The sequence below is a fragment of the Pavona decussata genome, unplaced genomic scaffold, assembly GCF_977016875.1.
Source record: "Pavona decussata unplaced genomic scaffold, jaPavDecu1.1 SCAFFOLD_220, whole genome shotgun sequence".
Lineage (NCBI taxonomy): Eukaryota > Metazoa > Cnidaria > Anthozoa > Scleractinia > Agariciidae > Pavona > Pavona decussata.
The window spans coordinates 431,807-457,240 of NW_028145625.1; the positions used below are offsets into that span (position 1 = coordinate 431,807).

The 25,434-nt window shown below is 37.9% G+C and overlaps 1 protein-coding gene, 2 long non-coding RNA genes and 1 pseudogene across 7 annotated transcripts in view; 2 read left to right on the top strand and 2 right to left on the bottom strand.

The window, feature by feature from the left end:
- Positions 1–25,434, top strand: part of LOC146459316 (uncharacterized) — a 329,226-nt gene that overhangs the window by 170,508 nt on the left and 133,284 nt on the right. The gene's annotated exons all lie outside the window — the stretch shown is intronic.
- Positions 234–5,864, bottom strand: LOC146459328 (uncharacterized). Of its 5 annotated transcripts, XR_014857979.1 has the most exons (4): positions 4,063–4,157; positions 3,681–3,805; positions 3,248–3,399; positions 234–1,193 (listed from the first exon to the last, which is right to left on the bottom strand). It is a non-coding gene; the product is annotated as an uncharacterized LOC146459328 (long non-coding RNA). The 5 variants fall into 5 exon arrangements; XR_014857977.1 differs by lacking the exons at positions 3,681–3,805; positions 4,063–4,157 and adding an exon at positions 5,657–5,864; XR_014857978.1 differs by having other exon boundaries at positions 3,681–4,137.
- Positions 6,643–9,576, bottom strand: LOC146459329 (uncharacterized; annotated as a pseudogene).
- LOC146459330 (uncharacterized) lies at positions 16,897–18,756 on the top strand. Its single transcript, XR_014857999.1, has 2 exons — positions 16,897–17,226; positions 18,590–18,756. It is a non-coding gene; the product is annotated as an uncharacterized LOC146459330 (long non-coding RNA).

Consider the following 25,434-nt stretch of genomic DNA (forward strand, 5'->3'; position numbering starts at 1 on the left):
AAGAACTTTTTACCTAAAATAATATGCTGGCGTTGTTTTGTTTTTTCCTGGTTGACTTTCTGAAATATTTATATTTTAGCGACGCAAACACCAAAACTAAGCAAGTCACTCAGATTTGAAATACATTTTTTTCAGAGATTATTCAGGCTATCGGTAATCGCAGACTTGTGTAGAAAAGGGTGTTTTCTTTTCTAGCATGAATCAGAAATAATCAATGAAATAGTCAATAAAGCTCAGTTAATACAACAATGTATTTGGTTTGACTTCTCGAATAATTCTAGGAATACATGGAATCTTAGTTGGCATCTTAAGGTTACCCGGTAACTTCAGAGGTGTCTTCAGAGGTGTCTCGCGTCCAAGCAATGTAGCGCGTCCGGTTTAAACTGTAGATACCTGAACCCTTATATCAAATCAAAGCTTATAGAACTGGCTATCCAACTAAACCAAGAATTTTGAAATAAAATAAATTGCCGAATTTTTAGCGCTGTGTTCTCGAATAAAATTTTTTCACTTGTAGGAGCCACTTCAAAGAGCTAAAACTCAAAAGGAATTTGTTCGTTTGCCTTCAAATTTGGACAGTAGCTAGTTTAACATATAAATTACAAAAACGTGTCTGCGAATTTTTGCTTTCGAAATATTTTTTCTCCGAGAGCGATTTTTGTACGATTACTTCACCGGCATTTTTTCCATCCTATTTCGAAAATGCTCTATAACTTTTCACTGCGATTGAATATGACAAAACGCAGACACGTTTTTTAGCGCTTTGGGTCCAGAAACTGAGGAGCAATTGAATTAGCAAAAAACAAAATTCACTTTGACTTGTAGCTTTAGAAAGGTGATTCGGACGCTTGCAATTAGAGGTCGTGAAAAATTGGACAATTCATTTTATTTTAAAATTCTTGGTAGGGATTTGATAGTCAGCTCTATAAGCTTTAATTTGATTTTGGGGTTTAGGTATCTACAGTTTAAACTGGACACGCTCATCGCTTAAACGCGAGACACCTCTGAAGATATCGGGTAACCTTAATTCAATGTTCCGGGTTCACAACTTACAAGATCGAAAATGAGCTTTGACTCTTTACTAACTGCACAGTTTCGGAAAATGATCCCTTGATATTTCACATGAGAAAGTTGATAAATGAAAAACAAAGCTTTTACGTCTCAGGGTTGGCATCTTCCTCTTCCTCTGAAACCTAATAAGGAAAACAACAAACGAAATTATAATTTCTAACTTATAATTTACAATTTTCTTTCTAACAAGATGAGCACCCAAAAGCACAAGGTGAACACACTGGAATAAGCAATTCAAACGACAAGTTACGAATGGTTTTCGATAAACAACTTAAATTAAAAACAAGTGATAATAATGTCGCTTGTTTTTACTTTAAACGACAAGTAAAAAATAAATGTTTGCCTGTCATTTTCAGCGTTGTTGTGAGCCCATTGCCAGGAGCTATGATACCCGTTTGCAGAGAACAAAATAAATAAATCCCGGATTTCAAGCAGTTTACTTCACTGTGTTTGAAACTTGTGGTGCTGAGATAAATGGGTCTTTTTCTCCGATATGGGTGTCAATAAATCTACCAGCGTCCGGTTCCGAAACAACTACTCTACAATCTGATTGCTCACACTTTTCCTTGTATTTTCAAATCCTTCATCCCGTGATAATTCATTCCAGATTTCTATTCAGGGTAGTTCGTTCGGCCACATAACTCGATGACACAATCCCACTGTGCAAGATGCCGTTTAATAGGTGGTTTTCACCTCACACATCGTCGCGCAAGTGAAAAAATAAAATCCTCAACCAGTCAATAGATAAAGTCAAGAAATTGATATGTTGTAGAAGAGTGATACATAAACAACGTGTGAAAGCCACAGGGCTGGGCGATATCTCCTAATCGAGTTATTCGAGAAAATGTACCACGGAAAATTACAGAGTTTAGTATGGGACGCCACGTTGGTGCCCCGTCTGATGGGCACCAACATGGCGGCCGGAAACCAGCAAAAACATCTGGAGTTTACCTTGGCTATTTCAAGGCCTTTCTGCTCTCTGCTGAACTTTCACACATTGACATTAACGCTTCTATTACATGTTAGCTGATCAGACCTAAAAAAAAACACGAGGCGAATCGATGTTTTCATGTACGTGACATGTTTAGAGCTGCAATCCTTCTGTCACGCACTGCGCAAAAATCTATAATTCAAACTGCTCTATTTTCAAATCAAAGAATGCTATCCTGTTGAAAACAAACAAGCCGATGGAAATTTAGATTTTCTTATATGTGATGAAGATAAAAACCCAAAATTGTGTTTAGTTATAAATTTCAGTTTTTTATGACGTCACGTGAAAACCAAGAATTAAAAGATCTTAATACAGTTTTATATTTCGGTGGAAGCGATTTCTTTTCTGCTGTAAAATGTCTTGGCCATGTCTATGGAATCCCGATTGAAGACTGTAAGCTTAGTTGTGCATACTTAAATGTCATGTCTCGCTAACGATCACCCCGAAAGGACCAGCACGCTAAGTGCCCTCGAGCTCAATAAGCAACGTCGTGCTAAATACTTAGACAATAACATAAGAAAAATGATTTTAGTAAGTCAAATCCGTCACATCTGGAATGAGACTTGATTCCATTCACCAATTAGGTTTTTTAGCTCACTCTCGCAACAAGTCTTAAATCGACGCTAGAACTCAATGTCAGGCGCAGGACAAACGAGAATATTTACCTTGAAAGGTGTTTCAGACCTCATATTCTCTTTTCCAAGATCGCTTTCAGGTCTTCAAAATGAATTCAATGTGTGGTAACACAGTTCTATCTTTTCCGATTTACTTAGCTGAAAATTTTTGAAACAGAACCTTGCCATCCAATTTAGCAGGCCTAATTTCGCTCTCTTACGAAATGAATAAATTTTCCAATGTTACGAAAGTTTTAGATGGCTTTACACCCGAGAAAACTTTTTCTAGATTCTTAGTTCATTTATGCCTTCCGAAGAAATTTTCACCGACATGAGCGGAACGTTTGCGTTTCCAGAAAGCATGTTGTAATTCCCTTTAATACAATGATACAACAAGTAGCAGATAATAGCGACAATTTATCCACATCTATTAAGGAAATAGACGCAAAAGATATGAATTTCTTCCCACTAATGATCTTCTCTTTCGTTTCTTACGTTCTCTGACGCTGATTTTGGAAGCCCATTTTATGATTATAGAAAGGTTTTGGCACTTATAAAGCTGATCACCTACCAAGATTGTCGACACATGGTTCATGTCTAAAGGCTTGATGACATCTGCCTTTGTCCCACTCTTTCTCCTTCTCCTTGAACACCTTTTCAGCCTTCTGAAACATCTTCGTCCCCTTCTTCTTAGCCGCCGCACTACAAAAGCCTCTCCCTGGTCTATCAGAACGGAAATGACAAGGAGCAACAAAGTCAAAAGGATAAAGAGACGCTTCGAATTCATTATTGAGTCTTTCTTTGAAGAACGTAAAAAGCAGTTTAGCGCCGGGCAGCTCGGATTCTGAAGCTGTTCTGGACGTACGAATTAATTGTTGGCATAGCCTAGCCTAGCCCTGCCTACAAAGTGAATGAAACCTCGATACCTCGACCTCGACGCTTCTTATCTGCTGCATTCTTGTCACGTAATCAATGTTAAAAGATTCGGCAGGTTGCTAATTTACCTGGAGAGGAGGAGGTCGACGGCTACGAAGTCTACCATATTGAGTAGTCCATGTTTAGTCTTCAGGAGTTATATTCTTCATTCATCGATGCTTTTTTCCAGCCAATGCGCTATAGCTTTAATTCACTAATACAAATAAGTGTTCAGTTATGACTTGTCCTTTTTCAAGCAGTCCAGCTTTAATGACATCTTTTGAAAAAAACCACCCATCCTCATACGGCCTCAAAGAAAATCTATATATGGGATCACTTTTGTAAATTGGAGATGTCCTTTGACTTAAAGAGTATCTAAAAATTTGTTGGCATTAGCTTTAGCTTTAAATAAAACCGAAGGCGGTGAGCGAGAAAGAAAACCACAGCTACTTTCAACACAGGAACACTTACGAAATTCGTTTTTTAAAATAAATCGGTTATGCAACAAACGTTTGCATCCTCGACCCCGTTTCCATGTGAACTATCATGGTGTTTGTACATTTTTGACAGCTACGAGCAATTTTGTGCCCGGTCGTATTTTTCCGGATGCACCGATAACGTCTGGAAATGTATGACGACGCTTTTGACGATCACTAAAGATTTTGAATCAGGTAGCATGCAATCCTATGTTAATAAAAACTACCACTTCGCATAAGATAATTTGATAATTGTAATAGTTACTGCGTCTTTAATTTCAATAACACGCGGACTCTGAAGTTCGAGGGTCAACTAATCGCTACGCTTTTCACAGCGTCAATCTGTGCAGCGGACCTCTTAGAAGACAATAACGTTGGGCTCAAATCGTTAGTCGTGTTTTAAGTTCAGGGCCAGAATGTCTCAACGTTTAGTTAAGAACACTCGCCAGAGGAGAATCGATATGGCTGTTTTGCCCTCTGGTCGCTGCAAAAGTTATCTGCAATTAGACACATGTTTTAATAAAAAATCTGCCGATAGACTGTTGATTGATTTTCTAAAAATACTTTTTACCAGATACTTCTGTCAAAGAGCAAAAGGCATGAAGTATTTTTGAAGTTGTAAGTCTAAATACGCCTAGATTTCTAACTTTATTTTGGAAGGATAACTCAATTACCTCAGAAGGGATCAACCGACAGAACCATTGTATCTAAATAATGGCGATTCTGCACAGTACGTAGCAATTGAGGTGTCAATCAATAACTTTGCAGATTAATTCGTCACGTTTCAGGAAAATGGAGAGTTTGTCATCACTCTTTCGTGGTCTGAAATATCAGCCGTCTCCTTTCTTTAAAGCCACAGTACACCGTACCCCCTACAGGCTATGGAGGAGGGGGAAGACAACTGACATTTTAGAGTATCTCTTGTCGGTAAATGAGAAGAAATTGTAAAAACAATAATCTATTACAACTAAACAGGTAAGGGAAATGTTTTTAAACAAACAAAAAGACAAACATACATATATATATATACAAATAGAAGGGCTAGAGCGTTAATAACCGAGTTGGTCTAATCAACTTAAGATTCGACTTAGCATTTTATTACTAACTAGTTTCGTACCGAACAACATGTGCGGTACTCCTCAGATAAAAGTAGCCAAACTGTTAAAAGACCGTTACAACGTACGCTGATATGTGAGCGTGCGGCAGAATATGATTACAACAGATGCTAATGCGTGGCAACGGGTGATTTAAATTTGTTGAAGAGGAATTTGCTCGAATGCCCACAGGAAGATACCAGGTCATTGCGCCTGTTCAGGGTCGCAAGTTCTGGCCTGAAAATATTAAAATACTTCAGAGTGAGTCCCCGACAAGCACAAATTACACCGGTTTGTAGCGAGGTTTTAAAAGGCGCAGCTTGCTTTAAAATCTTCCAAGTTATATTAAAGTCTAACTTACCGTCTTTCAAACGCTAAATGTGTTTACTTAGTTCCGTACCGAGTCTCTTGCTCGGGTCTCGGAATAATAACCTGTGGTTTGCGAATCTTGTTTTAAAAGAGTTCTCAATAAGTCCTACGTAAGTTTGAGCTGACCTGCTGTCTTCTGTTGTAACTATTGCTCGGCCATAGGGCAGTGAGCTGGTTGTCCACAGTTGCATGCTCGAGATGGTTCGTTCGTATTTCGAAGGATGGATTTATTATGTCCATCAATTTTCTGCTTTAGGTTGGGCATGCAACTGTAAATGCATTCAAGCAAATTCTTCTTAAGCCAATTTAAATCACCCGTTGCCACGCAGTAACATCTGTTCTTAATATTAGCGTACGTTGTAACGGTCTTTTAACAGTTTGGCTATTTTATCTGAGGAGTGCCGCACTTGTTGTGTGGTACGAAACTAGTTAGTAATAAAATGCCAAGTCGAATCTTTAAAAGTTTTAGACCAACTAGACTAAATTATCAAGTAAGTAAGTAAGCGACAAAATAAAATGTCAATTAAAAAAATAGTGTTTTATATAATTTTCATAATATTTAGTAGCTCTCCCAATGTTTAATTCAATACAAAAGTAGATCTACCACTGATACATAAGTCCACTGCTGCGGTAGCTAGTTTTAAGAGTGTTGTCTTAAGCACGTTGGAATGGCCACTTACACGCCTCCAAAATGTCAGGAAGAGGGGGTGGGGGGCCATGCATTTCATTTGAAGCATTTGAGCCATTTCTGTCTGTGAATGTGTTCTCAATGGTATTAATTTCCTTATGCCAAAAGTCAGTCATGAAAAATTGGGGCCTCCTGCTGGCATTCCAATCCAAAAATATTCCGAGCGATTCCTATATTAGAGCAGTAGTTTCCTACTGAATTGTAAAAGACTTCGCACTATGTAATTAACATTTGTTTTCGACTCATGAAAAATAGTGGCAGTTCATATCTCATTGTCTTGTAGGTTGTGTCAAGAATAGTTATTTAATCATTTCTATAACGGTTCATAAGCTGTTTCTGCCATTCTGTTTGGTGCGCAAACAAAAGATCGTCAGCGCGTCGGCGCATAATTTTCATCAGTTCCATCGATTTTTCTTTCAACAGCAGCTGGAGAGAAAGAAAACCAGCTCAGGGTCTAAACTGAAAGGATGCTGTTGATGCCATTTTTTCTCTTTTTTTTTTTTCAATATTTTCCCTGGATGCCTGGAAACACAAGCCAAGTTAACCTTGCCGTTGCGCCCACGGACTCTCCAGATCAAGATTACGGCAGGGAAAAGTAAGGAGGGCCTCCCTGGACATGCAGGAATTAGCTTTGATGAAGCTCCAGACCATCTTGGTGACAAAACGTACTACTCAAGCTGTAACCAACAGAATAAAGGAGTGGCTCAACCTGAGCGACATCCCTAGGAAGACTTTGTGATCCATGCAAAGAGTGGAGGAGCGAACCATCAAGTTCGGTGACGGAGCCACGCTAGCGACAAGACGCATGGAGACGAAATTGGCCAAGCAAGAGTTAATGGGAGTGATTAAGAGAAGCAGGCTTGGCGAAATCCGCAGGAGAGGTTGGCTTGAGAGCTATTAATGTGGAACAACAACAAACACAATAGGTTTTCCTGATCAACTTTGGAAAGCATTTTCTTCACTGATGCCTGGTACACGTGGTTCCTCACATCCACATCTGTTGGATAACAGCGTCTGTTTGTCGGAGTAGTTGGTAGTTGGAGCTTGCCCTGGAATAGTTCACTTTTTCCAAACTACCTGAGATAAATTTTCATTTCTGTTTGCACTTTTAGGGCGCCTTCGCAATCTTGTCTGCGAGCCTTTTTGCTTTATCTAGTCATAATGCACTCAGCAAATCATCGGAAGTTTTATAAAGGAAACTAGTGAAATTCCTCCTCGTGAATTGTTGAGGGGAGTGCGGTGCCTCACTTAGGACTTTTTATGGTTTTGTTTATTATTATGCGCAGTAAAACTATCTGTATGCACAGTATCAGAAAGCAAAACAGGACTGACGCATAGCGTAACCTGTGAGCCAAGCGAAACTTAAAATAGTACGTGAATAAATCAATAAAATATATATACATATATAAAAGTCATAGTTTAGATGTCTGAAAGTCTAAAACTCAAACAAAACTATTCATGGCTGGTCTATTAATCTTGGTATAATATAACATTATCATGTTACTACTTTGAAAGTTCTTGCAATGTTCACCGATATTATTATTATTATTATTATTATTATTATTATTATTATTATTATTATTATTATTATTATTATTATTATTATTCCTGCATGTTTATATAAGTCGACAATGCACTCTGTCCATCAAATGAACTACCCTGTATTAAAAAAAATATATGTGTGAATTTTAAGTCATCGACTTGTATTTAGTTTTATAAATTTCTTATGTCATCATTACCTAATTTTTCTGTAAAGATACGCTTGTTCATGTCACTTTCATATCATTTTTTTTTAACCGTGCCAAACACTATCCGTCTCTCCCATGTTTGTGTTAGCAAAAGATTATAACACGTAGCCGCTTATTACACCTGTTGTACTCACCGGCGGCCTTTGAGTGGAAGGTCTGAGTTTATTTCCTTCCCTAAAGGAACCTTCCCGCTAGTTAAATTGTCCGAGACTGCAGTACTATGCATAACAGTGTAACATGAAAAGCAGGCGGTTTTGTATAAAAATGACTTCACGTAGCCTTGCTTTCATTCAAAGGCTTGTTCACATTTAGCATTAAACTGTAAAATTGGCTATTGATAAACTGTGGAAGCAGGAACTCAAAAAAATGTTTTCTTAAGGTAAGACAGTTTTCTTTTCATTACCATTTATATAAACAAACCTCTGCAATGGTGTGATCTTGGTGTTCAGTTTCTTGGTAAATGAATAGATATTCTTTGTTCAAACTGTGATTTTTGTCCATTGGTTAAATCTGTTCTAAGGGTTCCTGACATGTCCCTTCTCAGTAGCTCAGTGTCATCTATCCTCTACATGTCTTTAAGTACAGATTTTAAAAAATATATTATAATTATTAGGCAGAGATTAAATTCTAATGTACAGATTAAATATTAATACAAGAAAATTTTCTGATATCAAGTTGACATGCATTATTAGTAAGTAGGAACATGTTTTGTTGGCTTGCTGCAGTAAAAGAGCTGAACTATAGCCATTTGATTACTCTAATAAAAGCCAAGTTTTGTTTTGGCTTTGTTAGTACAAGCCCGTCACATTTATTACATGCATGGAGTCAGGTTTTCCACATAGTGGTTCTGTATTTCCGTACACATGTATACAGGATATTTATAATAAAAATTTTGTGCATTAGATATCTTGTGCATTGTCTTTGTGCATTAGATGAACACACAGTTCCAAAATGTCATAAACTGAAGGTATTGTTTTAGTTGTGACAACATAGTATCAAGGCTATCCATTAATTAAAATTTTGATTACAGTAACTTGTACCTTGGAATCGTTAGTGAGTTTTGTTCGCCCTAGGGAGTTACTGAGTTTTGACCTATGGCACGTGACATGTTCTCCGCCAATCGCAAAACGTATTTGAGTTGGGAGGTATAACATTCACGATTATTTTAATCGAATTTCTAAGGCGATCGGGGACTTCCGAACAGATCTTATAAAGAGAGGGTGCCTCAGCATATTCATTATGAACACACATCAAATTTATGGCATGTATGACGGACGACGCTCTTAGGGTCACTAAGGGTTTTGAATCAGTTGGCAATGCAGGGGAAATAAAAATCGCTGCTTCAAATCAACGTTTTATTCATGTGTAAATCAAGTTTGAATGAATGATGGAATACCATCACATAAAAATTCTTGAAATTGCTCTCGCGTCTTTTCTTCTCTATAAGTAGCCTTAAGTGTTTGTTATTTGTGATAAGTACTTGACGAAGACTATTTTTAAGAGATCAATCGGATAATATTTTAACAAAATACCTTGAATGATGTTCTCTGTGTTCCCAGATTGTTGTATGGCATCTTCAGCCTCTTCCGTACCTTCTTGTACGGTAACATAGCTATTCATGTTCATACGCCTAAATTGTCTTGATATATACTAATTATAAGCTGTCCATTTGTTCAACTATGACTTTGCAATGGAGCTGAAATATGCTTATACATTTTCTTGTTGGTTGTAATAAACAAAAAACTTGGTTTTAAAACAATGATAATCATCCTCGGCTTATTTCATTACCAGTATATTCGTATACCCCCGATGATATGGTCATCTGAAATATTGCAAAAATCACTCTATCTAAGGAATAGCAAACATTGTATTCTTTACGTGGACAACTTCAAATGAAAGAATGTTCAAGTCGAGATAAAATATAGCTTGGAAGCCAGCCACGGGATGTAAAAACCATTGTGAAAGTATCAACTCAAGAAAACGTTGTCTTGTCAAATGTACTAATTTGCATAATTTCAATCGGGCCATCGGGCACGTTTTGGCCGATTTTGAACTTTCCCAATTTTTGCCAAAAGAAAAATTCGCTGGAACTTTTGAATATTGTTTTTGAAAATAATTGACCAAAAGGGTCTTTTGGGGCAAATAATAAGAAATTCGAATTTTCGTTTCTGTCGCCGCGGATTCTAGAAAGTTACTGACAATGGCTCTTAAACGCAGCCCTGACGGATTTTGTGCTTAGATAACTTTAATTGCTTCTCAACATTTAGTTTAGAACGCTCGAAAGAGAAAACGATAGCTGTTTTGCCTTGTGCCCGCAGCAAAGTTATCTGCAGTGACTCAATACAGATCAAGATTAAGATTTGATCCTGTCGAAACTACTAGTAAAACAAGGCTAAGGAGTGTTGGCCGAAAACACCTACTGATGCGTCGAACATGTTGAGAAGACTGGACATCAACCTTGCTTCAAGAACTCAGTAGAAAGAAAATGCGAGGCCGAGGAAATGGATTTATTTTATTGGTAGGTTAGACTAGGCCACCAATTTCCAACAAAAAAAAAAAAAGGACTTGAAAATTTTCCCATGCCCTTTCTTGGTTTTTAGCAACTTTTAATATTTGTTGTTTGGGATAAATACCTGGTGCCAAGGTGTTAATTGATCTGACAGACTGGTCACCATTTAAGTTGTGGCGTGGGGGGGGGGGGGGGGGGGGGAGGGGGAAGGTTGTTCCCTTTAAAGTAATTGATTTATCAGGATGATTCAAAAATGAATTTAGGTGTCTAGGCGTACTTTTCCTGAATTAGGACCAATGCTCTTCCTTGTCTTTTAGTAAACTTAAAACTTTGCTGTTTGGAATATTGAAGATCATTTTAAAGAAATCAATCAGCATGAAAAATTCGTCAAATTTTAGCTTGAAAAATGTCTCAACTACCGATAACTTTGCAGCGGAAAGACAGCAAAACAGCCATTGATTCTGCTCTGGCGAGTATGCTAAACTAAACGTTATTAACAGATTAAAGGCTATATTTAAAGATTAAGATTATCAACCTCCGAGTTCCCCCAACAGAAGTCAACCCTATGTCTCCGATTTGTAGCTCGAATGCCCTACCTCTGTGCTACGGGAGGCACATGGGAGCTAAGGCCATTTTTGCCGAGAATGCCTGTGTCACTCACGAAATAATACATCATTCTCATTTTTTTTTAATCAGGCCTTAGTTATTCCATCACATTTCTTCCATTAAAAAAAAATACTTGAAATATTTCCCATGCCCTTTTCTGTTCTATTAGTAACCTTAAATATTTGTTGTTTGGATAAATACTTGGTAAAGACCCTTTTAAAGCCATCAATCAGAGAATATTTAACCAAATACCTGTAATGATGTGTTCCAGATTGTTGTATGACCTTTTTAACGGTACAATTTTTTAAGGTAACATCAGTGGTCTCAGTGATCTGTTTAGATAAACTTGGCTGAAACTTCAAGAGTCAGAAAGTTTACGGAAGCTAAATCTTATTCGCCTAATTCTCTACTTGCTGCTGGCTTTCCGACACCAAAACTACCTGTGAAATCATTGCCAATACAAAACTAAAACAAAGATGTGTTTTTTTAGTATTTCGTAAGTTTGAGGTGACATTTCCCCAAATTGCTACTCAGGTTTATTTAAGGTGGGGGTACACCTGAAAGCCGTTTTCACGCCGCTTAAAATCGGTTTAATGGAAATATCTTGTTTGCAGTTCAAGCAATACAAAAACCCTCCATTCATAGCACAAATCAATGATTTGGGGTGTTTTATGAATTTTTGGGTGATTTTTAGGTATATTTGGAAGGAAATAATTTTTCTTGAAGGATTGGTAAAAAATTAAACGAAATAAGAAATGTTGAAGATTTAGTGAAGTTTTAAAATTAGAATTTGTAGTTAATAATTAATAGACGGATATGTTAGTGTTCCAAAAATCATTTTCTTTCTTCTATCCATTCTTAAAACCTCTTCAAATTTCACTCAAATTCAGGTAGAGCCCCACCTTAATCCGAATTTCTGAGGCGATTGAGGACTGCTGAACAGACTCTCTCTATAGAGAGGGTGTCCCAGCATATTCATTATGATGCACACATTAAACTTTGAGCAAGAATGACGGAGAACGATCTTGGGATCACTAAGGGTTTTGAATCAGTTACCAATGCTGGAAAAATTAAAATCACGGCTTCAACTTGATATAAATGTTGCCTTGATTTCATCCTTTAATACTTCTCAACGTCTAGTTTAGAACATTCGCAAGAGGAGATGTAAGATTTGATCTTTTCTGAACTGCAAGTAAAATAAGGCTTTTGTGTATTACTCAAAACACTCATTAATGCGCGAACATACATGAACCTTTTGTTTGGCATATATGTTACACGCGTTTGCCGTTGACCTCCTCTTTTCCGGATAAATCTACAAACAAAATTAAGACTCTTTTAACACTACGTAAAAAAACGCAACAGATTGAAAACGGCGCGGCCGAGGTAACAAGTCTCATGTATTAGTGGGATAGACTAGGCCAACAATAATTATTACTTCGTGCGTCCCCAAAAACATCAGAATCGAGGCGGCCGGAACGAAACTGCTTTGTAAGATCTTCAACTGGAAGTACTCAAGAATGCTGCTACTAGCATGTGACATGCGTTCTGATGGACTAGGGAGAAGCTTCTGCATGGCCAAAAATAAGGAGACGAAGATGTTCCAGGAGGATGAAAAGGTGTTCAAGGAGAAAGAGTAAGAGTGGAGTAAAGGCAGATGTCATCAAGCCCTTAGATATAAACGATATGTCGACAATCGTGGTTGGTTATCAGTATTACAATTTCCAAAAACTTGTACTTTCCTTTAAAAAAAAATGGTTAGATGCGCTTCCAAAGCCACCCTCAAAGTACCTACAGAAACAAACGAGGAACATCTTTGGTGGAAACAATTTCAGCAGTGTAGACAAATGTTGGCTGTTGTTGGAGTAAAGCCATCTGATATTTTCGTAGCACGAAACAACTGTTTCAGGTCCTAACCACAGCGACATTAGGCCAGCTACAAATATAAATATGAGTGTTTGGGCTTCTATTTCTAACATTTACAGCTAAGAACATCGGAACAGATCAAACTGTGTTATTTTACTCTGAATCCTTGTTAGGTTTAGGACGCGAAAGCGATCTTGAAAAACAGAAAAAGTTAGATATGCTCGTTTGCCCGTCCTCTGATAATTGAGATCTAGAGTCAGATTCATAACACTTGTTCTGGAATAAGTTTAAAAACCGAGTTGGTGAATTACTGGAGTCGGGTTTATTCCAGATGTGAGGGGTTAGTCTTAAGCAAATCATTTTGCTTATGTTAGTGTCCAAGTATTTAGCACGACTGTTTGTTATGCTTCTTGGAGACACTAATACCTGGTGGTATTTTTGTGGTGCTCCTTGGCGAGGCATAGCGAGACAAGGTTTCCTTTAAACTATCAGCATGCACCACTGGGCTTACAGTCTTTAATCGCGATTCCATAAACATAGTCATTTTACAGCAGAATTTGCTCCGAAGGCAATATCAATTAAATAGTATTAATTTTCAGTAAGATTTTTCTTTGTTGTTCAACTAACCTGCTTGGAATCGGGGATCGATTTCTTTTATACAAACTGGTATCATATATAGCTCCCAGTAATGGGGTCAAAACGCTGATCCTAGAAATGCAGATGACAGGGACATTATCATTTTCTACTTTTGATTTGTTTATTTAAGTGTGAGTTGTAGTTCTTGCGTGCCTATCTTGTTCAATTGTTGATTTTAACTTCGGTTTTTGCCCTCCTCGTTAGGCTTCATGGAGGAATATGGTGCCAATCTTCAGACGTTAAATCTCAGTTTTTGATTTATAAAGTTTCCCATGTGAAATATCAAGGAAGCATTTCTCGAAACTGCATATGTAGTGCGTAAAGAATGCAAACTCATTTATCATCTTGTGTAGTGTGAATCCAGAGTAACACATTTATATGCCAAGTCAATTGAGAATGAATTCCTATAATTATTCCAGAAGTCAAACCAAATGTACTCTTCTAATAAACTGAGTTTTGTGTGACGTGTTCTATCTGGGATCCTTGAGTTTATTCCTTTTCTGATCAAAATCTGAATATAACTTACATTAAGGTATCAGGTGCCCTTACAGTGGGCCTCTCGAAAGCTGGCAAATTGTCCGCATGAAATAATTCATTTTATAGGGCTAAATTGTATCGAGTAATTGTTTAATATGGGCAGATGTATTTAAGGGAGCTGTTTTCTCGGGGAATTTTCAAAGCAATTCCATTTTGAGTAAAAATGACCTTTTCTGATATCGGGGATTCCATGCAGCGCTTCGAACTTTTGTCAAAAATCGATGTTGGTGACAAAGTTGGTGCTGTTGACTTAAGGAAGACGTGCCTGCGATTTCTGCTAACTATCATCATTGCCAATCCATTTTAAATTTGAGTGACTTGTCATTTTTTTGTTTCCTTGGAGGCGAATATTTCAGGAATCAGGACAATCAACAACACAATGTGCTATGAACTTGGACAACTCAACATCGTTAACTTACTCCGTAGTCAGCATGCCTGTGGTACTTCGGTTTTAAGAAATACCCTCAGGTTATTCTCGTAGGTGATTACAATGTTATAAAAAACCACGATGGTCTCTTATGATACCAAAATGCGAGATAGGACACTGAAACATTATCCTGGGAAACGATGGCAAAATCCAACAAAAGTGGTCCTCCGATATTAGGCGCACGGTGGTAAATGACGGTGATTTCTCCGCAAAGGATGAAAGAACACAAATGCAAGAAAAGGTATCCAATTATTTTTGCAGTAAAAAAGTTTTTGTCTTGGTAAAAACGTTTCTTTAAAGGGTTATTTCCCCTAAGGGTAGTAGTTGATCGAGTTTAGGGGTTTTGCTCGAAGTAACTTGAGATTCCTGATCAACCCAGCAGTGTAACCGTTCATACATGATTTATAGCACTGGTTCAAGCAGGTAGCTTCTTCTCTTAGGGTAATTTGACGATGGCGTGGTAATTTCGATTCTTTTTGGTAATTACTCTACACCTTTAAGTGTTACTATTCTGATTTAATAGTCCACTTAACCACACGTAAGCTAAGGTCTCAGAGTGCACCATATCATCATCATTTTTGTTTCAATCCCGGCCCACGGTCGAAATCCTCTTTTTATCACGAAACCCGCGTGTCTCTATTGAAGCGGGACCCGAGGCTCTGCGTGACGTCGCACTAGTTTGCTGACGACGTTGACGGGAGATAAAATGATAACTGCTAATGTGGGGTAAATTGGCCACAAAGTGACGCTTTTATTTCACACGACAACAAGAACATCGATATAATAAACATCACGCAATCTCTTAAGCGAAGGTGGGGTTAAATATCGGCAAAGAGCCAAGTCATATTAAAAGGCAACAAAGGCCTAAAAAGAAAGGCCGGAGCATGGGGAGGGGGCGGGAAAAATAATTCTTCTACAGTACCGGAGATCTGCGTTCGGATGTTAACACGATGGGAATGAAGGCGAGAAGGACCACGAGATAAATTGATCTTGCCTATAACCTCGGTGTTATTAGATCTGACCTCATTTCATTGGCTTAAGTTCTATGATTGACAACGCTCCTTGCCCCAGTCCATGCAACGGCACACCTAAATACTTAACTATGACGGGCCTCGAGATAAAATCACATTATGCTAATGTCACAATGTTGGCCTTTATAACATTGTTCTCTATTTGTTCCTTATTTGTAAACAACACAATAATAGTTTCTGGAATACTTGAACGTTCCCCATCGATCAAGACAGTGACGGTAGAAAGTGATGTTTTATTCTATTTTTAGGCTGAATTTAAAGATTTGAATTATCAAAAACACAGATCTCTCAACAGACGTCAGACGTCTCATCTTTCGAAATGATTACTAGTACAGATGCTCTACTATTAACCTACAAGAGATTAGAGGGAGCCACTTTTTTCCGAGTATGCTTGTATTACTGACCCCTTATACATTATTCTCGTGTATTTCCCAGGCTTAAAATATACCATCACATTTATTTCATTAAAAAAGGTACTTGATATTTGTCTCATGCACCTAAATATCAATCAGTAACCTTAGCTTCTTGTTGTTTGGGATAAATACTTAGTGAACACGCTTTTAAAGTCATCAATCAGAGAATATTAAAGCACCCAAACTACCTATAACGCTGATTCCTGTGTTCCCAGATTGTTCTAAATTACTCTTGATTTATAAGTTGTCCACTTGTTTAACTTAATTACATGCCTTTGACTCTCTAATAGAGCCGAAATTTTGTAAAACGTCTAAAGACCAAAACTTGTTTTTAAAACAATGATATTCTCCGTCTCGTTTGATTCATTAATTTATTTTTTCAATTCTTAATTGTCACATGGCTCTAGATTTTAGTCTGATCTGTTGAGGGGTCATCGAAGATTTTGAATCGATTAGCAATGCTGTGTAAATAAAAAAAATACTACTTCAAATAAAAAGACTATAACAGTTTTAATCTTTAAATGCCGCACTAATCATAGTTTATGCTAATATAATTGTTCTCACGTATCAACGTTTAGCTTAGAATACTCGCTTGAGAGGAGAAACAATGGCTGTATTGCTCTTTGCCCGCTCCAGAGTAACAATTGTTTCTTGATACATTCAAGTAAAATTTCATCAAGACCAAACTACTAGTAAAACAAAACATTTGGACAAAACCTACCCACTGATGCGTCGACGATATTAGTAAGGCTAAAAATGAACCTTCATTTTTGGCATACTCAATATGGTAGATGCGTTAGCCATTGACCTCTTTCTCTCCGAATAAATTGAAAAACTGCGAATCTTTTAACACCCCGTGATAAAAACGCAGCACGTAGAAAATTGCGAGGTCAAGGCAACAAGCTTCTTTTATTCAGGTAGGCTGGACTAAGCCAACGGTAATAACTACTACGTGCGTCCACAAAAACATCACAATCCGAGCCGGCCGGAACAAAACTGCTTTGCAGTAAGACTCAAGAATGGATTCGAAGCGTCTCTTTATCCTTTTGACTTTGTTCCTACTTATCATTTCCGTTCTGATGGACCAGGGAGAGGCTTTTGTAGTGCGAGGACGGATAAGAAGAAGAGGACGAAGATGTTTCAGAAAGCTGAAAAGGTGTTCAAGGAGAAGGCGTAAGAGTGGAAGCAAGGCGGATGTCATCAAACCTTTAGACATGAGCCTCGTGTCGACAATATTGGTAGGCGATCAGTTTCATAACTTTCGAAACCTTTCTAAAATCATAAAATGGGGTTTCCAAAGTCACCTATAGAATACCTACAGAAACAAACAAAGGACATCTTTGGTAAGAACAATTTCAGCACTTTTTGCCTTTTCTCATACTTTCGTTATAAATGTGGAGAGATTTTCTTCTTTGTTATCATTGTAACGGATTCCTGCTCCTATAGGAAGCAAGAAATTAAATTAAGCTTAACACAATGTTTTCGGAAACCCAACGTTCAGAGTTCTTGGCAGTATTTGAGAATACCGATTCTATCCTGTCGGAAAGTACTGGACGTGAGCTTCCTTAAGGGAAGTACGGGGGCACGCTCCCCCGGGAAATGTCAAGGTTGCTCCCTCTGAAACATTTTTGACGTTCCTGTGAACGTAGAAGCAGTTCTTATCCCAAGATTATGGCTCTAGTCATTTCTTGAAATAATAAATGATAAGAAATATTTTCTGTTGGCCATGTGTTATACTATAACATACGGTTGTGTCGGGGAGAGCGAATTGTTTTTCAATTGTGTGTTGGTGGAGAGCACTACTCACGGTAAATCTGGTGGCTTCAAAACTCTCCAATATAAAACTACTCTACACATCAAGGTCCTCGTGATGATGAGGCTAAATCATCAAATCAAAGTACCATACATCCGTCCGGCCTCAAATGAAAACTCTCAATGTTCAGCTCATTTTGTTGAAAGTCTCTTCGGAAGGCCTAAGTTACGTAATAATCTCGAATTGAATTGTCAAGAAATCATTTCTGGAGTAAAGCCAATTCAAACAAAACACGAAAAAATTGTTTCATATCCTTAACTGAGCGAGATTACGCCAGCTAAATAGGAGGATTTGGGCTTCTATTTCTAATATTTTCTGCTAAGCAAATCGGAACAGATCAAACTATGTTATCGTACTCTGAATGCCTGTTTTAGGAAAAGATCCGAAAGCGATCTTGGGAGAGAGAAGAAGTTAGATGTGCTCGTTTGTCCGGCCCCTGACAATTGAGTTCTAGAGTCAGATTCATTAGGCAGACTTGTTCGGGAATAAGGTTGAAAACCGAATTGGTAAATTCAGTCAAGTCAAATCAATCAGTTTGTTTTTGTTAGCGCCCAAGTATTTAGCACCGCTGCTTGGAATTGGATATTGATTTTATTTTTATGCCAACGGATATTATTCCTCCCGACAATGGGGTCGTAAAACTGATATGAAAAACACAGGTGACATGCATATGATTATTTTATTACTTGTGGCTTGTTGGTTGAAGGGTGTGTTTAACTTGAAATTCTCTTTTGTTTATTTTGTTATATATTGTTGATTTTAATTTCGTCTGTCTTTTTCTTTTTTAGACTTCAGAGGAGGAAGAAGATACCAACCTTTAAAAGTTAAAGTTTTGTCTTTGATTTATGAAATTTCTCACGTGCAATATCAAGGAAGCATTTCTAATGTATTATGGACTATTTCTGACTCATGCTTGACAATAAAAACGTTGTTTCACAAGATGTCCAATCCACAACACAGCTTGTTATGAACTTGAAGAATTCAACATCTTTAACTTACCCCGCAGTCAGCATGCCTGACACTAATAGAAACGTTTTTTTTTTTTTTAAGACTATCCACAGCTCAGCTTGTTATGAATTGAAGAATTCAACATCGTTAAGTTACCCCGCAGTCAGCATGCCTATAGTAGTTATGTTTTAAGAATTCCCCTCAGTTGATCATCATGTTACAAAAACTACGGGGGTCTCTCATGATAGCAAAATACGAGATAGAACACTGAAACGGGAAATCCAATAGAGTGGCCCTCCAACACTAGATTTCACGGACAGCGGTAAATAAGGCTGATTTAACCGCAAAAGATGAAAGAACACAAATGCAAGCAAAATCACCTATTGATTTTTGCACTGAGAGAGCTTTTGTCTGGTAAAAACGTTTCTTTAAAGTTACCGTGGCCTTCAGGGGTGACTTCAGTTTAACGGATGTAGCCCCTCTCAGTTCCATCACAGATACCCAAAATCCTAATCAAAATAAAGCTTATAGAACTGGGTATTCAAATATTTCATTGCTTTTCCAAGAAAATAAATTCCCAGGTTTTCCGTGAAGTCAAAACCTGAAGGCACAGATCGTCTTTCTGGAGTTACAACTCAATGTGATTTTTTTATATTTTGGAAGTTTTTTTTTTTTTTTTTTCTCCAGGTCAGGATCAAGCTTAAAAAGAGGTGTCGCGGTTTTCCCTAATTCCATTGCGTTCAAAAGTTACAGAACATTTTCAAAACTGGTAGAAAACCATGCGGAGTGAACGCATGCAAATGGCTTTCAAGGAAATAATTTTAGAATTATCGAATTCCGCGACAAGTTTTTGTTGATTTTATATTTTTCTAGAATCTGGCCAAAAATTCTCGCTACACAAGCAAGTACCGCCCCCTAACACCTTTACGGAAAATTAGCCAATCATTTTGAAAGCTATTTTTTCGTTAGGTCACCTCCTGTGAAAAATTTCTCGCAGTTTTGCACGTACTCGCGTTTCATTTTGTTGGACATCTGCAGTGTTTGTTACGTCGATTTTGTTGTCTGTTATCATTATGAGAAAAACAAAACGGGGACTGAAGCCGTCCCCATCAAGCAAAGGTGTTGGGCCGAAGCAGAAGCGGCAGACGCGGGCAAAATTTCCAGCACAAAGCGTTACGGAATTACAGGGGAACCATCGTGACCGCATGTATTGTTTCAGTCAAAACGAAAATTCTTGGTACTCTTCGAAAAGCCGGCGAATACATCTATTGGAGCGAAATATTGTTGAGAATAGCGAAGTTTCGAGATTGCGTATGGAAAGTTCGGACGTAAATTCGATCTTGAAAAACGTTCCAATACGTTAATGCTACAAATAGGAAACAAGTTTCCGTTTGACGCTTGAAAGAAAACGTTTGAACGGAACCGTTTAAAAGAGTTGACTCCGTTTAACGCTTTGGAAAAAACACTTATACAGTAAGTCTGTGAAAACACTACAAGCAAAAGCGGTGACTTTCCCTTTACTTTGCCTCTTGATTCTTAGCGTTATTTTTCAATTTTTCAGTTCTGTTTGTTTGTTTTCTCTTTTTTCTGCTTACCGAGACTTGTAAGTTTTACGCAACCGAACACAGGATTCAGTGATCTGATCACGTTCAGCCGCAAATAAAAAAAAGGGGGCAGCTTGCGATGCGCGATTCACGGACTCGCGAATTGCATGAAGCGCGTCTCCAAATATTCGCTTGGCTGGAAGATATTAAGACCTTTACCTACTTTAAAGTGTAGCTTAAAGCTATTGTTTTCTTTTATTTCAGTTTCGTACTCGAACAAACGCAAGTTCTTCCACTAAATACAGAATATTCGAACCGCGACACCAGCATGAGGGGTTCAAGACAATAGGAAGACCGTTAGCGCGATTACCGCAACGGGTGGTTACATCGGCAGCAATATGCTGTTAATTAGAGTAAAATTTAACTTCCGGTGGAAATCGCTTACGTCCCAATTTCTTGGCAAATACTCACTCTTTTTCTAAAATTCTTTTTTTGTTCGTAAGAACTTGTTTCTGAACGTACACGGTAACTTTAAACGGTTATTTGTAAACCCTTAAGGCAATTGTTGGAGTCTACGCGTTTTGCCCGAAGTAACTTGAGATTCCTGATCAATTCAACACAGCACTGAAATCGTTGAAACATGACTTATAGATTAGTAGTTAGCTTCTTCTCTTAGGGTAATTTGTCGATTCCGGGAATATTTCGATTCTTATTTTACGATTTCTCGACAACTTTAGATGTTATTATTTTGGTTAATTAGTCGAGCCAGTTAGCCAAACGCAAGGTTTCACAGTGTGCCTAATTTAAATCCCAACGGTTGAAATCCTCTTTTATAACATTGTTATTTATTTGTCCCACATTTGTAAACAAACGAATAATAGTTTCTGGAAGCGTTCAGAAAGTGATACTTCATTCTATTTTAGGCTGAATTTAACGATTAAAATTATCAAAGTAACAGATCTCACAATAGAAGTCAGACGTCTCACCTTTCGATATGTTTAGTATACTACTTCGTTTACTCTACCGCTGACCTACAGGAGATTTGAGGGGGTGAAGTCCATTTTTTTCCGAGTATCCAGTTTCACTGACTGAATAATACATCATTCTCATCTATTTCCCAGGCTTAAAATATACCATCACAAAGATACTTGGTGTTTTTCTCATGGCCTATAATATCAATTAGTAACCTTAGCTTCTTGTTGTTTGGGATAAATACGTGGTGAACACCATTTTAAAGTCATCAATCAGAGAATATTTAAGCGCGCAAACTACCTATAATGATGATCCCTGTGTTCACAGATTGTTCTATGGCCTCTTTAAAGGCACCTCTTGTACGGTAACATTGCCTTCACAATTCGCCTCATTAGACTTTGACTCTCTAATAAGCCGAAATATTGTAAAACATCTTCTGATTTTAAAACAATGATATTCTCTGTCTCGTTTGATCAGATTCGTTTTCTTATCAGTCTTAATTGTCAGATGGCTCCGGATTTTAGTCTGATCTGTTTGAGATCAATGAGGATTTTGAATCAATTAGCATTGCCGTGTAAATAAAAAAAAAACTACTTCAAATAAAAGGACTAACAATTTTAATCTCTAAATACCGCCCTAATTTTATGCTAATATAATTGTTTTCACGTATCAACGTTTTGTTAGAGTAATCCTAGCAAAGGAGAAACAAATTTGCCTGTTTTGCTCTTTTCAGTCCCCCTCCAGAGTAAAATGCAGTTTTTCAATACATTCAAGTAAGATTTCATCAAGTCCAAGCTACCAGTAAAACAAAACCACTGGACAAAAAATACCCACTGATGCGTCGAACATATTAGGAAGGCTAAAACTGAACCTTCATTTTTGGCATACTCAATATGGTAGATGCGTTAGCCATTGACCTCTTCCTCTCCGAATAAATTGAAAAACTGCGAATCTTTTAACACCCCGTGATAAAAACGCAGCACATGGAAAACATGTAAATTGAGAGGTCAAGGCAACAAGCTTCTTTTATTGGTAGGCTGGACTAAGCCAACAATAATTATTGCTTCGTACGTCCACACAAACATCAGAATCCGAGCCCCCTGGAACGAAACTGCTTTGCACGTTCTTCAAAGTAAGACTCAAGAATGACTTCAAAGCGTCTCTTCAACCTGTTGATGTTGTTGCTCCTTGTGATATGCGTTTTGATGGCGGACCAGAGGAGGGAAGGGCGGGGGGGGGGGGGGTTGGGGGAGGCTGGACCACAAAAAGAAGGAGACGAAGGTGTTCAAGGAGAGGAGTAAGAGTGGAACAAAGGCAGATGTCATCAAGCCTTTAGACATGAGCCATGTGTCGACACTCTTACTTCAATATTCACGTGGATGTTTACGATGATCCTAACTCTGTCGCCTTTACTGATCTGCTTGATTCTATGGGCCTCGAACAGCATGTGAAATCTCCAACGCAACTCCATGGTCACCCATTAGATTTGATTATCACGCGGAATTCTGATTCTACTGTTGCTGGCACTCCCTTCTGTGATAATTTCCGTTCTGATCACTGTACTGTCCTCTGCAATTTAATTACGTCAAAATCGAACCCTACTGCTAAGAAAGTTAGTTATCGAAAAATTAATTCGATTGACTATGGACAGTTTAAGACTGACCTTCGTGCGTCCGAATTGTTATGGAACATTCCGAGTCACCTTGATGACTTGGTAAACACTTAAAATACGACGCTTTCAGCACTCCTGGACAAACACGCTCCCCTTCGTACGAGATCAGTTGTACACAAGACTCGTGTACCTTGGTTCACGGATGGAATCAGGTCCATATGAAGGTTGCGGAGGCAATCTGAGCGTAAATGGAGGAGGACTAAACTCGATTCCGATTGGCGGGCCTTCAAAGCTTTAAGAAACATAACGACGTTTCTTATGAATATAGTGCGACGTGAGTTTTACTCCGACTTTGTTAATAAGATGTCTGGTGATCTACGGAAATTGTTTGCCATCACGAAAAAGATGCTTAATCAAGTGAAGGAGTCCCCTTTTTCAGAGCACTGTAACAAGTTCACCCTTGCTAATGAACTGAGTTAGCGTAGCAGCCACAGTTCAAAACAATCACAGTACCTTATCTCCATCGGCAAATTGTTTCCAACCCTCATCTTCCTCAGGATTCTTCTCTAATTTTGAGCTCCTCAGTATAGACTCTGTAAAGAAACATTTGCTTAGTGTACCAACGAAATCGTGTCCTCTGGATCCTGCCCCCACGAAAGTAGTCAAAGAATGTTTGGATGACCTCGTGCCCTTGCTAACTATTATTATTAACCAGTCATTACAGTCTGGTGTCTTCCCTGACGTATGGAAAGAGGCCCTTGTAACTCCTACGCTCAAGAAGTGTGGTTCTGATTTGGCTTTCAAAAATTTTCGCCCTATAAGTAATCTCCAGTTTGTTTCTAAGTTAGTCGAACGAGCAGCAGCGGATCAGCTACAGTCCTATCTGGATAAGAATAACCTGTTTCTTACGCTCCAATCAGCATATCGTCCTAACCATAGTACTGAAACAGCCCTACTCAAAATTAAAAATGATATTCTAATGAATATGGATAAACAACACGTTACGCCTCTTATCCTTCTGGACCTCAGCGCTGCCTTCGACACGGTTGACCACCAAATTCTGTCTTAAACCGTTTGTGCACAGAATTTGGTGTATCTGGAAAAAGTCTTAGACTGGTTCGCCTCGTATTTATGTAGTCGCTTTCAGAAAATGACAGTTGATGGTGTACTATTAAACCGGTTCAATGTCGACTATGGGATACCCCAAGGCAGTTGCCTGGGTCCTATATTATTCGTAATTTATTCCAGTAAGCTGTTCAATATTGTCAACAACCACTTGCCAAACGTACATGCCTAGGCCGGGGACACTCAGTTATATTTGGCCTTTAAACCTGGTAATTCCACCAACGAAACTGCTGCTGTGTCATCTATACAATCCTGCATTCGTGATCTACAGAACTGGATGCTGATGGACAGATTAAAACTTAATCCTGACAAAACAGAATTTCTTATTCTTGGAACAAGACAGCAACTTGAGAAGGTGATTACTTCACACTGTGTTGTTGGTGAATCTCGAATATGTCCTTTAACAAAGGTGAAAAACTTGGGATCATGGTTTGACCTTAATCTTGATATGATTAGCCATATCAATAACATCTGCAGTTATTATCTCTACAACTTACGTAGGATCAGAAAGTATTTGCCTTATCAATCTGCTATATCCCTCGTCCTCGCGTTTATCACTAGTAAATTGGACTACTGCAACAGTCTTTTATATGGCCTTCCTGCAATTCATATGAATAAACTTCAAAGAGTTCAAAATGCTGCTGCGAGACTTGACACAACACTCCTCGCATCTGTTATATCACTCCCATTTCACATCTTTTAAACAAGCTCGCAAAACATACATTTTTTGAGATAGCTTTTAAGTGATTTGCTTATACGTTTTTATGATAGCTTTTTGACCGGTTTGTTAATTTGATCTTATTGCTGTAATGCGCATATAAAATATTTCTATTGTATATGCGCAATATAAGTTTTATATTTATTATTATTTATTAGGCGATCACTTTTATAACTTTCAAAACCTTTCTAAAATCATAAAATTGGGTTTCTAAAGTCAGTCATAGAATACGTACAGAAACGAACAAAGGATATCTATACTTTCATTATAAATGTGGAGAAATGTTCTTCCTTGTAATCATTGTAACGCATTCCTGCTTCTAGAGGAAGCAAGAAATTAATTAAAGTTTAACAAAATGTTTTTGGAAACCCAACGCTCAGAGTTTTTGGTACTATTTGAGAATACAGGGCCTATCCTGGCGGAAAGCACTGAATCATCACATCATCCTGTAGCAAGCAACCACACTTCCCGCCCCGCCTCAAATAAAACTGACTCTGAATGTTCAGCTCATTTGGTTGAAAGTCTCTTCGGAAGGCCTAAATTACGTAATAATCTCGAATTGAATTGTCAAGAAATCATTTCTGGAGTAAAGCCAATTAAAATAAAACACGAAAAAATTGTTTCATGTCTTTAACTGAGAGAAATTAGTCCAGCTAAATAGGAGAATGTAGGCATCTATTTCTAATATTTTTAGCTAAGCAAATCGGAACAGAT